The following is a 14,326-nucleotide window of genomic DNA, read 5'->3' on the forward strand; positions in this document are numbered from 1 at the left end:
GATTTTCAAAGTCTGTACCTAAAGAAGCAACAGTTAACTGGGAAATTTAGGCTTTGTTGCCAGGGTGCAGGGAGCTCAGGAACCAAAACCACACTTACTGTGTGACTAGCTGTGGAATAGCTCACCAGTTGTGGAATAGCTCCAATTTATTTGAAATATCAGGCATTGGCCAGAGGCAAAGTATTCCAGACCAGGGTACCCAGCTGTTCTAATGGCCCTGGCATATTCTAACTCTCTGTGCTCTCCTGTAAAACAATAATGCCATTTCTGCCACCGTTATGCATCACAAATCAATCTGGCTGCTCATGAACAGCTCTGACCTGAATCTGTCACTTTACAGCAACCTCCTGTAGGATTCCAGGTTTACAGCCATATAAGTGCTTTATTAGACATGGAAGGCTGTAATAAGCTGATTAAGAAACCTTTCTTTTCCCTTTTTTTTCCCTTTAAAATACTTACCATGTACTTTTCTGCCATCAAATCAGTACAAAATAAACCTGAAGCTTCACCCAAAATACATTATGCAAAGAAATCTGTCACTATAAAAAGCCTGAACCACACAGGACTCCCTGTACCAACTCCTCTCTGCACTGCCTTGGCTGCATAAGAGGGAGTCCTGTTGTGGCAACTGTTAATTCTTTAAAAGCCTTGAGTCAAACCATCCTTGCTGTGATTCAGCTGCTGCAAGACACATTTTCTCCCTAGAAATGCAGATTTCTGGAGCAATAGTTTCATTCCAAGAAGGAAAAGTTCTACAGTTAAATGGAAAGCAGTGTTCTCAAAGTTTTGGGTAAAAGGCAACCTTCCCATCTTATTTCATCTCAGGAATCTCAGGACAGGCTTCTGGAAGGGAAGCTTTGGTGAATGAGTTAAGAGACAAGGGCCTGGGTTTTGATTACTTCGCAGCAGATGAGACAGAACCAGCCAAATGCTAAACTGGAAATGAAGTGTTTCAATAATTTCCCATTACAAATGTCAACAAAAATGATATTTTGCTGAATTTGCATTTCTGAAAGAGAAAACTGTTCAGCTGGGGAGAAATGAATTGGTCAGCTCAGTCAGCAGAGAGTGAGTTGAGAAGTGAAGTTCATCCCATCTGGGCTAATGGGGTGTGAAAACTCAGCCTTGCTGAGCACATGTAGACCTTCCTTAGTGCTCCTGAGAGGCTTGGGGGAAGGACTGATCCTTGATTGCTCTGTCTCCTGTCTGCACAGCTGGAATGTGCAGCTCCAGACTGGCACAGGGGGTGAAAGCCCCATGGAAATTGCTCTTTGTGTTTCCAACTCCCACCCTGCAAGAGCTGCCCTCCATCACACATCCCCGTGGCTAATGCTCCAGAGAGGGAATTAGCCACGAGGGCAATACATGGCACCTCACCCACCCTGGCTCTTGCCACTGCTCTGACAGAAGGTTTTGTGGGTGTATTTTTTGTTATGAACGAGCGAGGCCAGATTTCAAAAAAAGAATGAAAAGGCTCTCATTTATTTAAAAAAAATAAACCAGAAAGAATAGAGAGTCCAGGATAGGCTTGGACCCCCTCACAACAGCTCAAAGTGACAGCGTGTACAGAACACACTGGGTTCTCTCCCTCACGAGGAGCTCTCTACACTCGAGGAACAGAAAAGAACCCGGCCCGACAGAAAACCCCTCCCTTTATAGCACACCATGGCCCAGGATTGGTGGGATTTGGATCCTTGCCCTGATTGGTGGAATTTCGGGGCCCTGATTGGCCCTTAACAGGGTTCATTCTGGGCCAATCATTTCCTCAGGGCGTGGAGTGATTGGTTGGTGTCTTTGGCCAATCACCCTTGGCCCTGGTTGGCCCCGTTTGCCCCCACCAGATCCTGGGCCGTGCCCATCAAACCCATCCCAACACACCTCCTCTTCTCCCAAAACTAACACAACCACGTCCATAACATTTCTCACCTCAGGGGATGTAGCAGGGTCCTGTCCCAGCCCTGCTGGCACAGCACAGGGGACACATCTCAGGGATGGCTGCGTGTGGTGGGAAGGAGGGAAGGAAGTGGCGGAAGGAAGGAAGTGGCAGAAGTGGCGGAAGGAAGTGGCGGAAGGAAGTGGCGGAAGGAAGTGGCGGAAGTGGCGGAAGGAAGTGGCGGAAGGAAGTGGCGGAAGGATTGGCGGAAGGAAGGAAGGAAGGAAGGAAGGAAGGAAGGAAGGAAGGAAGGAAGGGAAGGAAGGAAGGAGGAAGGAAGGAAGGAAGGAGGAAGGAAGGAAGGAAGGAAGGAAGGAAGGAAGGAAGGAAGGAAGGAAGGAAGGAAGGAAGGAAGGAAGGAAGGAAGGAAGGAAGGAAGGAAGGAAGGAAGGAAGGAGGAGCAGTCTGTTCTGATAGTGGGGATGAACTGGATAGAGAGAACCAAACCTGGCAGACACGTGGGCATCCAAAATAGACCTAACAGCAAAATTTCCTGCAAACTGCAGCAGTGTGCAACCTGGAGGGAACAAGGTGGCTGCTCCAAAAGGAGCTGGCTCTGGTGTGGGATGTGATGGCTCTGGATATGGGACCTGGGAGCAGGATGGTGGCACATATGGCCAAGCAGAACAGTGGTTTTGCAAAACAGAAGACAGCATTGTGAGGATCATCTACAATATTTTAAAGCATGATTCGATGAGTTGGAGCCCAACTTAAAAGGCAGAGAAGGTATTTTGAGTGTCACATTAGAGCCATTGATGGTGGCAGGGTTTTGCAGTGTGTGCTCTGCAATCAGGGGACAAAAGCCCCAGATATTTCTGGTAATCAAAGCCCATCTTTTAAATCAGTTATTGAGTTTTTCCTCTTGTCGCAATCACCGCCCAGCACAAGCTGAATTACAGTGTTCTTTATTAACCAGCACTGCTTGCTTCACCTTAATTAGTGCAGACCACTGGAGTTAAGGTGAATGAGGTGAACATTAGATGCAATTGTGTCATTGATGTTGAAAAGACAACCAAACCTCAACTCCTCTCTCTGTGAGAACCTGCCTTGCCTTTGTGAGATGATCAATAGCCCTTCCACGGGAGGGGGTGGGCAAAGCACCTTTCAGAACTGATAATTGTGCAGGATCCAAGTGTTTTCTAATAAAATCTTTCAAAACCTTCACAAAATTTCTACTGAAGGCCAGATTTCCTGGGACACCTATAATTATTCAGAGCATAAGAGAGAAGAGATGAGTTATAGGCCAGTTTCACCTAAAGAGGTCCAATTCAATCAAGGGACCAGAAAGACCAGGACATGGATAATCAAAGGAGAGTGAAAGAAAAGAAATGATAATAATAAATAATAATAAAAGAACAAGGATCAATATCTTGAAGGAAAAAAAAAAAAAAAGCATTTAATTTTACACAAACCATAAAGTGTACACACATTCTGTGATTTCCCAGAGGTCTCCTAACTGATTCTATTTTCTTGTAAAACCGACATCTTTACAATCTTTACACACCACATCCCCAGCTCCTGTCTTTGCAATACAAATGTACATCCAGACTGCAGGACACCCCGGGAGATTTATTCCCATGATGCTGCTCTTCCTCTTCCCTTTTTTCCATGCTCCAGAGTCAAAATTTATCTTTTGGCATCTCCTAGGCTTTACTTTGACCCCTGAAGGAGAGAAAATTCCTTTTCCTTGCCCTCACTCTGGGAAAACATGAAGGCAGAGGCACCGTGGCTCTCAGAGAAGTGGCCAGCAGGATGCAGGAAGACAATCAAATTCAGACAGCAGATGGGAAGACAGCTCCAAAATGATTGTTTTCCCCAAACTATGGCAACGTGTCAACATATTGACACATTCAAAAGCTTGGCATCCTGGCAGGAAAAATGCTAATTCAGGTTGAGGAAGATGCTGGGACATCTTCCCTTACCTTTGAAAAGATCTGTTTTAAATTCACAGCTTAGGTGTTATGGCACAGCGTGGTTTGTGCTGAATTATTTTGAAGATCTGGCCCTTTCTAGAAGAGAAGAGAGCCAAAAAAAGTGTTTTATACCCAGTATAGTTAGTGCATCCCAGGCTTTTGTCTGCAGCTTTAGAGAAGAATGTCTGTGTGAGGCCTGTCCTAAGTTTATCCTGATCCAAAGCTCTTTTTCTGCACCTAAATTTGCCTGGGCTGTTGTCCAGACTGTGAAAATGAAGGTATTGATCCCATCTCCTGCTGACAAGGTGTGACAGGGATATTTGGTGAAGCTGAATGGCAGAGTGTGCAAAAAGAAAATTAAAAACCCAGAGATGTCCCCCTCTCCCACCACTGGCAAACACACCCAGGCCCCTCAGGCAGCTCTGCCTCTGATGGAGCCACTGCTCCTGCCCCACATGTGGCACCCCTGTCTGTGATGTTCCAGCCAAAGCTGAGTCCTCCTGGCACCTCTGGTTTCTTTTCCAACTTGCTGGCCTGGGGGAGCTCAGCTTGCCATCCTTCCACCTCCTGTGAAGGGGAGAGGAGACAAAAAACAAACAACCAAAAAGAAAAAGAAAGGATGAAAATCCAGCCAAGGAGGAGGAAAAAAATCCACTTACCAATGCCTGGAGATCTCCTCGAATGTCCATACAAGCACCAGACTTTCTGAGGTGCCACAGTGAGAGCAGGAAGAACTGGAGGTGGGAGAAAAAGGGAAAGAAAAAAGTCCTTGCACTGAAAACTCACTTTAAAGAAGCCAGGGAAGGTGGGTCTGAGCCAGGCTGCAGTGCCAGTTTGAGCTGTGCTTATCCCTCTGTGTAGTTCAGGGAGCTTTCAGGTGATTGCTCTAAAAATACCTTATCTGCAAAGGTTAAAAATAATTTCTTCCTTTCTATTTATTGACCTCCCTCTTTACTTTTACGACCTCTCATTCCCAAACATCTTCCAAGGATTTAAAAATAACAATCTGCCTTTCTTCCTCCCTACCTAATTTGATTAATGTACACAGCTCTGTTTAATTTGGTATGTGTGGAAAATGAAGACCTGAAAGAGGAGCATTGGTCTGACCTCCCAGAGGAGTGAACAACACTCCCTGCACACTGTCCCTGGGCAATTCAGTGACTTCAGTGAGTTTTGGGTGATCCAAATATCTGAAACCCCCTGCACACTGTCCCTGGGCAATTCAGTGACTTCAGTGAGTTTTGGGTGATCTAAATCTCCGAAACCCCCTGCACACTGTCCCTGGGCAATTCAGTGACTTCAGTGAGTTTTGGGTGATCCAAATATCCGAAACCCCCTGCACACTGTCCCTGGGCAATTCAGTGACTTCAGTGAGTTTTGGGTGATCCAAATATCTGAAACCCCCTGCACACTGTCCTGGGCATTTCAGTGGATTCATTGAGTTTTGGGTGACTCAAATAGGAGCTGCTGTCCTTTGAGCTGCTGCTTGGCTGAGGAAGAGGGTGCTAAGGGAGGCACTCCAGAGGCAGGGCAGAGCAGAGCAAGCAGCAAACCACAATCACTGGCTTTGTACCCAGATTCATGGCTGTACTTTATCCCAGGGCAGCTTTTCCTGGCTGTGCCTTCTCTTGCTGTGTGCATGGCCCAGCATCTTCACAGAATGGGTCAGGCTGGAAGGATCACAGTGGAGTCACCTGGCCCAACCTCCCTGCTCAAGCAGGGTCGTCCTAGAGGTCTTCTCAGACCTTGTTTAATTGTTGTCTCTCACACTGTGAAGTGCATTTACTTCTTCATGCTGATCTTCTGGCAGCAACAGGAAGAAATCTTCAGCTCCTCAGAGAGGATGAATTTCACAACGCTGCCACTTCAGACTGAATTATTTCTTTAAGGCACCAGGGAGTTTCTTTAGACATAGAGTTACATAAGGGAGAAGGCTGTGCCTGTGGGAGCCCTCAGTGCAGGCGTGGAAGGAAGGGCTGTGCAGGATGTCTGTCCTGGTTGGATTTGGAAGGACAATTCAGAATTACACTGCTCAGCCTTTGCTAGAGATGGGATATTATTTAGCAAGAAATAGTATCAAACACAGGGGGGAAAGAGTCCAGCAGAATGGATACAGATGCACTTCATTTAATTTAGTACTTTCCTGCTCCTCACTCGGTGATTGGGGACACAGAGAGCAGCAGCCACTTCGTGCTGCAAGCACAGCTTTTTATAAGGACTTTGCAGTACCTTCTGCCCTATTAACACTTGCTGTATTCTACTCCCAGGCTTAATTATTCATCTTATACCCAAAAGTGCAGCAATGATTAAACTGAAGAGCAGTTAGGCATTTTCAAATTGAAGTAATGCTGCAGCGGTGGAGAGACGTGTGTTTCAAGGGTATGAGTTTGTCCCTCTCCCCGTGCCCAGATCTCCTCTCCACTGAGCTCTGCCTCTGTGCTCCTCCTCTGCTCAGCCTTTAAAGCACCTCTCTTTGTTCCCCTTTCTCCCCTCATCTCACAGTTACGTCTTTTAGCTCTCTCATGCCATTACCTTTCCCCTCTGTTGATTTGCCTCTGCAGCTGAATTTCCTCTTGCTCTCTCTGCAGGCTTGGATCAAAGCCCATTGAAAACAACTGAAATTTTCTTACTGACTGTTGGGAGATATTGTTGAAAGAAGAAAACACTAAGAGTAACAAAACGAAACTGCAGTTTTCTGTCTGTGGATTAGGGATGGGTCAAGTGACTTTCTGTTTCCAACAGCCTTTAATTTCTCTGACTCCATGAAACTTGAACAAACCATTTCAGCAACATTTTTGAAGGGCAAAGATGTGCAGATTCCAGGAGAAAGCACAAAACAGTCCTTTGAAGTGCTATTAAGTGAGAAGGAAGCCGCCTCACCTCGCTCTAATTGTGGAAATAACTTGAGACAAATGCTGGTGACACTGAGGATGGCTAACTTCTGCCACCACGAAGTCAGGCTTTCAGTTTAACTAGTCATTTAAGCCAGAAAGAGACTGTTACCTTTGGAGAATGACTCATCCCACCCACTTCAGACACTGTACATTAGAAGAGATGACTCACGCTCTGGAGATTCCTCCTGTTCTCCTCACAGCCTCTACAAGAGGGCTGGATCACTTGCTTAGACATTTAAACTTTTACAGGACTAAAACTGGGTGAAATTAATCCCCCCTTAGCTGAAGAAGCCCAGCTCTTTCTGTGCTTCACAATAAGCACTGGGATGGAGAGCAGAGCACTGCTGCCCTCTGACCCTACACGTGCAGCTGCAGGATGGACCTCCTGTCTTGTCCTAACCAGGTCTGAAGGAATTGATGCCCAACAGGCAGGTTGAAGCTAAATCCTCCTGGGAGACAGCAGGAATTCCTGCTGTGCTTCCTCCTACAAAGCAGTAGGTGGACACTCAGTGTCCAGCTTCATTTCAGAAACCTCTTTCTTCTCTTTTGCTGCCCCACTTGGACATTGCACCCCTTGGTGCCTTCATTTCATTGAGCTTCTCATCCTTTCTCACCTCATCCTATGTTGATGTCTACAACAGGTTTGGCTTAATGTCCCTGACTTAACCAGGACATCCCAAGATCCTGGGGCAGGAGGGAACAGGGTGCAAGACCTGGTTTTGTTTTCCTAATGTCCCTCCAGCTGGGCTGTGGTCACACTCCCTGTCTCTGAGTGGAAGGATCCAGTCCAGCACTTCACATAAACACTGGAGCACAGCCAGTCCTCTGGTGAAAGAGCATGAGAGCAGTGCCCAGCCTTTTCATTTCCAGAAAACCACAGGGTGGGAACAAAGTTAGGACTTGCTCCTGCTCTCTCTTGCTCAGAGCTTCTCCCGTGCATTTTGTTGAGAGCTGCATCAGTATATTCCTTTATAGAACTGACCTGAAGACAAATGCACACAAGCTTTTCTTGCCTTCCCCCTGCTATCTTGGAGGCAAGGCTCCAGTTTTTAACCATATGACACAGCCAGATAAGCCTTAGAATAAAAAGCAAACAGTGCAAGGCCAGCCCTGGGCGTCCGAGCCGCGATCTCTGTTTGCTCAGCGTTTTCCCAGGAGGTTGTGGGAGACACCTGTGAGTGAGGCTGAATGCAGAGAGTCAACTTTGCTGAAGCAAAGAGCACAGCATTCTGGGTTATTAAACCATTTGTCTTCCAGCCCTGGGGAAAAGGAGTTTGCCACAGGAAGTCCCAAGCCTGTTTCTCCCCATTCTGCTGCATCCCCCAGCGTGGCTCTGTTGTGGCACGAGCATCAACTTCTGGTGACAAGGGAGCAGGGACTGAGAAAGGCAGGAGAAGGATGTGCCTGACAGTTTTTGAAACTGTCTCTGGCTTTTGTCTGTCTCATCTCCAGATCTCCCCTCAACAGCGTTTTTTGGTTGCTCATGATAAGTTGAGGGCTTGTTTTTTTTTCAACACAGACTTATAAGAACAGTTAATACTGTCAAAAATTTCACTTTTGGAGTAAACTATATTCTCCATGGCATGATAATACAATATGCTGTTAAATTCTTTCACTCAAGAGGGAATAAAGGATATTTGAGCATAAATGCATTATCCACAATCCACAATAGCACAGCCTATACCCCTGTGGATAATGCTATTAGTGCTACATTTCAAATTAAAAAGCATATGCTCTTCTTTCAAAAACAAGGGAGTGCTGCCCACTGCCTTCACTTGACTAAGAACAAAAGCTTTTAAAGTGGTAAAACAACATTCATTTGATAAAAACAACCATCTGTATCTGATTTAGATAAGTGTTCATATTTAAAGACAAATTGCTGTTTTGGGAAAATTAAATACAAGTGGGAAGGTTGACTTAACATGACCACAAATTGGTGTCTGCTGTCCCCAGCAGCACTAATCCAAATCCTGACAATAAACCCTGACCTTGAACAGCAAGTCTTGTGCAAGGGCTCTTTAAATGATTTTCTTAAAACCCTTCAAATAAACACGTTCCCAAACTCACCCTCTGCCTTCCCAACTTATTAGTCTGCATTAGTTAAAGTGGGCTGCTTATTAAGGCTTTTTTTATATCTTCAGAATAATTTGGAAAGACACCAAGCTCTTAATGTACCAGATTCTCATAATGCAATGTGATATTAACAAACATCAAACTCCATCAATGATCTGTGCAGCAGGCACCCTTAAAGCATGTAATTAAGATAACAGGAGATAACATCAGCCACGGAAAAAAGGGAGCGGAGGAGGGAACACAAATGGAGTTTTTCTGAGGAGGCTGCATTGAGCCCGACCCTTTGAGGTCAGGACACAGCAGCAACATGGGAACACTGCAAATGGTGTGGTGGTGGGGCACCAAGCTGAGCTGGGCACTGTGAGCATCCTCAGAACCACAGCAAGAAGCCCAGCCAGGGCAGAAAATGAATATTCACATGCACACGTGCGCTCTTGGAAATGGTTGTGCAGGCTCTTGTGGAAAAGACCTCAAGAGTTATAACCTTTCCTTGATTTTTAAACTGGGGATGAGTAGAACAAAGACAACAGGAGCCACCTGTTAGTGCTTTTGTCAGCAGGCCTTCCAGGCTGCAAGAGAAGGTGAGTATTTTGAATTCCACACAAGTTATTTCCAATGCTTTATTTCCTCTGCCACTCTGCTGGCCACTCCCAAAGGTGGATGTGCCCATGGAAGGGGTTGAGCTGCAGAGCAGGGCAGTGCTGGCAAAACCCAGTGAAACCAAATTCAGTGCTATTATCACTTTGTGCTGCCAAGAATCACCCAGAATCCCCCATCTGCTGGGCTATTTCTGCTCACTCTAGGAGGAGAGAAGTGGGAACAGTACTTTCTTTCCAAAATGTTCCCCTAGGCTTGGAGAAATGTTTGTGGCTGTGCACACCTCCTAATCTCTTTTCTCTGGTAAATGGCTGGATATTTTTGTGCTGGAAAGTGTGGATGTATGTGCTGTTCCTTTCCCTAACATAACATCCATACACAACTGAACATTTATATTTAGCTGTTAAATTAAAAAAAAAAATTAAAATCCCAGCATATCATGATAACAAGTTTATTTCCAACCAGAAGCTTCCATCCATTTGGGCAAAACTCGATGCATTTCAAGGCTGTAAGAGACAAGGCCAAATACATATTTAAAATAACATCAGAGAAGAGAGTTTACACAGCATATTTCAGATGCATAAGTCCAGGCTAATAAACCCCCTTTCCCTACACAGAACCCCCAGTGCCAGGCAGAAAAGCAAACCAATTTGTCACTGCTGCTGCCTGGTGCCAGGATAAGAGTGTGTGCTATTCCCATCCCTTTGCCAGAGGTCACTGGATGCAGCCTGCCTGACGGAAAACAAAGGAGTGCAAACGTTCTAAATGGAACAGAAGGAGCTGTGTCGTGACTGGGGGAAAGGCAGGGGGATGATCTCTTTGGGGGGAGCAGGAGGAAAAGAGCTGTGCATGGTTCCTGTGGCACAGGAGTGCTGTGATCCCTGCGCAGGGCGGGGGCTGCTCCCAAGGACAAATGGATAATACGTGTTCAGCTGGGGTGGTGCTGAGAGAGTGAGCAGCTCTGAATGCACTGATACAGCAATTAAGTGAACTCCTGTCCTTGGGTAGCTGCTGAGGTTTCTTAAAAGTGCAGTTTTAGACAGCACTTCCAAGGCTTTGCCCAGCAGCAGCAGCGGGGGTGCAGAGAAAATGTGCTCCTGGCAGGAGCAGGACATCTGCCCAGGGACACCACTCCCTCCTCCAGGGCTATAGTCAGGGACCACAGAGCCCTGACCTGACACGTTTCCTGTTCTAAACTGCCCCTTCAGAGGGTTAGATTGGATAATAAGAAGAAATTCTCCCCTGTGAGGGCGTTGTGGTCCCAGAACAGTTTTCCCAGAGAAGCTGTGGCTGCCCCTGGATCCCTGGAAGTGTCCAAGACAAGGCTGGATGGGGCTTGGAGCAACCTGGGGCAGTGGGAGGTGTCCCTGCCCATGGTAGGGGCTGGGAATGAGATGATCTCTAAGGTTTCTTCCAACCTAAACCATTGTGTGATTCTAGGATCCACAGGGGAATATGGAGGGACACCTTGATGCTGGTCCCATGTCAAATACAGAGGTGCTTTACACTGTAATGTGGTAGCAAGAAAAACCATTAATGTTTCTTTTGCCTGTAGGATAAATTAATCACAAAATTGTGCAACTGAGCTTGTTTTCCTGTGCAGCTTGGACAAATTTGTTTTATGCCCTTTTGAACTAGATCCTCCCTTTTATATCCCAAAATGCCCAGGGATGAGTCCAGCAGTGCATGCACAGCAGATCTCTGACAGTCTGCAGAGGAGCAGCAGCACAACAGATGCCATTCTGGCTGACCACAGAAACTGGGAAAAGAGCCCCACAAAGCTGGAAGTCCTACAGAGCTTAACAGCAGGTTCTACAAAGCCAGTGTTGTTCTCTGACCAGAAATGGATGGGTACACATGGGCACAGCTGTGGGCTGGTGAGCTGTGGGCTGGGGGAGCTTTTCTTTATTCAGGCTGATGCATCCCCACTGAGTCACTGTCTGAGCTCAGCATTGCCCCAGGGGAAGTGACACTGAACCTGGGCTCTGCCCTGACTGACTTGGAGCCACAGGTTTGTCAGGCTAATTTTGCTTTGTAAATCCTTTCTAATTTACTCAATGTATTTTGCCTTTCTGTGTGTTATCCTCCTACAAGGGAATAATTATTTGCGTTTATTTGCCCAACATTTTTTCGTGGAGTTATTTTTTTTCTGTGCCATAACTTGGTTGAATTGTGAGGTTCTGTGGTTGCCTTTTTTTGTTCTGTTTGTAGTCCATCCAGCACTTTGACTGGGGGCACACTGTCCCTCTGGGAGATGTATCTACATATATATAGATACAGAAATATACAGATATATACTGACATTACATTGTCAGTACCCTGCATCCCATGTTCATGTTGTGCTGGTTGGTTCTGACACAACCCAGAGTTCCCATGCTGAGTATCAGCCACCTGATTTCATACACATTTCTCCATCAAAGCAGGTTGTTAGGGCTAAAGCTGAGAAACAAAGTCAAGTTCCTTCTAATTCCCCAGCAGTCATTTCCAAGCACAGGAAAAGGAGGTTCAGCCACTGAGCAAACAATAGCTGCATTAATTAGGCTGCTATATCTGGAAAGTATTTTGAGATATTTTCTCACTGTTATTTTGTTCCCTTTTGTGGAATGCCTGTGCCTCGTGACCCCACCTGACACTCTCACCACCATCCTTGCTCTTTCAAGGTATCTTTTATTGCCAGACAAAGAGAGAAATATCTATTTGAATGTGGCACCAGATAGGCCATTGCTAACATCTCTACAATAGAAAAGGCCCTGCAGAATAAAGCCATTGTTGGTATTGTCAGGAAGCCAGGTGGGGGCTGAGAGGACTGAGCTGTTGTCACACCTGTCAAGGATTAAAGGTTCCAGCCTTGGCTTTGGCCACACTAGGGCAATTCTCAGCTGGTGTAAACTAAAGTCCCTTCCATGAAACAGAAAAATATTGAACTTTGTCTGTTGTACCCCACGATTTCATTGGAATTTCAGGGAGCATGTGATGGAAAGAGCCCTCAAAGGTCACAGCATCCAGTCCCTGCTATCTTGGGCAACTGTTCCACACAAGCCCACTCGAAAGCTGATCAAGCTTCATCACAAAACCCATTAGGCTGCTGCCTGCCACCCACTCCTCTTGCTGAAGGCTGTCCCAGAGCTTCCCTCCTCTGCTAGCTGCAAACCTTCCAGCTATCAAACAGAATTTCTTACACGGAATCCATCCCGGCTCTCTTTCTGAATGCACAATTTTAACCCAGCTGGGGGAGGAAGCAGAGGATGGTGGGGCTTCTTTGCATTCCTTTTGTTGCACAAATCTGGGAGAACATCCCCTGGTGTGGGGAGCCCACTAGATGGGTGAAAGGTGGGGCTCAGCTCTCAGTTCCTGCATTTCCTCCCCTCTTTGCAGGTAACTCACTGCACTGTTGAGCTCTCTGTTACTTCACTGCAGCCTTTCCCTCACAAGTCATCTATTCCTTTTGTAGGCAGAGCTATTTCCTCATAGCAAGATTAATCTCAGGACAATTAGCTGCAAGGAGACAACATCTATGCCAGTTTGTCCAAAATCCAAGATTCACCACGGGCAGTGTTGAATCTTGGATGTTGTCTCCTTGTTGTCTCACTCACCAGGGGAGCACAGGATCACCAGGCAAACTTGAACATGATCAAATGCTGTGAGCTCCACGTGAGGAGAAAGGTGGGTTCCTTCTGCCTGATGTCCCCTGAGTCTGTTATGACCCTTTAACATGCAGAATAAATCACACTTCACTCATTCAGATTCATTTAACTGTGATATTTCATTTTGGGTGCACCATAATTTTGACCAGCTGGGAACATGGGACAACTTGAATACCATCAGGAGCATAAAAGTCCTCTCAGTCTTAGCAGGTTAAAACCTGATCCATCAGGACAATCTGAGCTCAGCTCCTCCTGAGGACATTGTGGTTATGTTTAGTCAAGAAGACTTCAAAGCTTGGACTCACATTGCTTTTCTCTCTGCATAGAAATAAACCATTTTTGACCAGCATTTTCACCTTGCTGAGTGTTGAAAATATCAAAGAAAATGTGCTTTATAGATGTAAAAAAATCAGCTCATCAAGAAAGATTTCTCCAGAGGGATGTGATCAGAGGGAAAATTCACTGCTGGACTTTCATTTGTCTGCGGAAATAATACCTTTGTTTTTGCTGGGTTTTTTAGGACTAAAATGACAGTGATTAAGAGATTGATTTAGTAAGCTTATGCTTCTTCCTTTCAGGCACACTCTCCTTGGAGGAGTTAAATTTGAACTCCAAGGAGGCTTCTGAGGGTGGGGAGCTCAGAGGAGGTGTGGAGAAGATATTTCAGCAGTTCCTGAGGTGGCAGGTAGTGATTTCAAGTGAGGAAGCAGGAGAAGGTTGGAGTCTCTGATCAACACTGGCTGGCTTCCAGCTCTCAGGGCCCAGGAATGGATGTGACCACAGACCCAACTCTGCTAAAAGAATAAATCCCTCCCAGTGAGGGTGGGCAGGCCCTGGCACAGGGTGCCCAGAGAAACTGTGGCTGCCCCTGGATCGCTGGAAGTGTCAAGGCCAGGCTGGACAGGGCTTGGAGCAGCCTGGGATAGTGGAAGGTGAACAAGAAAAGCCTCCAAATCACAGCCCCAGAATGTTAAATCACCAACTGGACCCAGCAGCTGCAGGAGGAAGAAGTACAAACTCTTTTTCTCATTTCTTTGTCTTCCTTTAAACTAATTCTTCATTTATTTACTACTTTTTGCCTTCTCTCTTTTCTCCTTCCCATAAACATTTCTTCTTCCAGCTCTATCTCCTGCAGCACAATTTTATATTAACACCACCTTATCCTCCTATTCTGCTCCCTCACCTTTTTCTGTCCTGCTCTGACATGGCAAATCCCATTCTCCAGCTGTACTCTCACTTTCACTCTTTATTCTGAAGCCAGTTCCAGTCCTT

This window comes from Serinus canaria, chromosome 17, assembly GCF_022539315.1.
Source record: "Serinus canaria isolate serCan28SL12 chromosome 17, serCan2020, whole genome shotgun sequence".
In the NCBI taxonomy this organism is placed as follows: domain Eukaryota; kingdom Metazoa; phylum Chordata; class Aves; order Passeriformes; family Fringillidae; genus Serinus; species Serinus canaria.